The following is a 962-nucleotide window of genomic DNA, read 5'->3' on the forward strand; positions in this document are numbered from 1 at the left end:
AGAAAAATGCTTTGCTGGCCATCATCATGCCACAGAATGCCTAAAAGGAGATATTACTATGTGAAATTGGTGTATGTTTATGGAAGGGATTCACTTTTACTGGGAACTCTCTCTGGCTTTAACAAAGATCTATTTTCCAACATCTACTGATTTATCTGGAGCATAGCAGGAATTAAAGAAGAGTCCATAATGTTTTATTATTCTATAATTTAAATGACTATTATAAACATCACTCCCACCTCTTCATTTCTGAGGTAACAATTTGATTTATATGGTTAGTTTAGGAAAGCTAAGGCTAAAAACTGACCCTCATTCTTTGTCCAGAATATATGACTCGGTTTTAAGAAGGTGGAAAAACTGCAAACATCACTCATACACATTAAAAGAGAAGTGAGATAGAGTAAGCAACATGAATAAAATCAATGTCTTTGTTCCTACTTTAATAGGCCAAATTGGAATTATAATTAGAGAATACCCAGGAGTTCCACCAGAATTAAGGACCTGTCACTATTTTCACTCAATTTTCCTCTTTTCCAGAGGTTAACATTTAGCTATTCAAAGAAAATAATCTTTCAGACACATGGTAAATATTCAAAGCAATTTTAAATGGCATTTTCTTCTTGACAAATTTGGGTGATGCCACATTGATCATGTTTAACTTGTAGGTAAGTGAAATCAACTTCTGCATTAAAAGCTTTTCTTTCTTCTTAACTGTGGCTAACAGTGCCCTCCCTAGGTAATTCCAAAAGTATTCACAGAAAAATATCTCAAATTTATGATTCACTTTGGTAAATATTTAGTATTTCCTCATAACTAATATATAGCCATTGTAAAATACAATATGGAAAAGCAGACAAACATATAAGTCTAGTTGTGCTTTCATTTTCCTAATTTTTTATTTGAGCATCATCTAGTTTTAATTTTGTATTAATATTATATAAACAGATTAAAATTATAAATTC

The sequence above is a fragment of the Bison bison genome, unplaced genomic scaffold, assembly GCF_000754665.1.
Source record: "Bison bison bison isolate TAMUID 2011002044 unplaced genomic scaffold, Bison_UMD1.0 scf7180017864366, whole genome shotgun sequence".
NCBI lineage: Eukaryota > Metazoa > Chordata > Mammalia > Artiodactyla > Bovidae > Bison > Bison bison.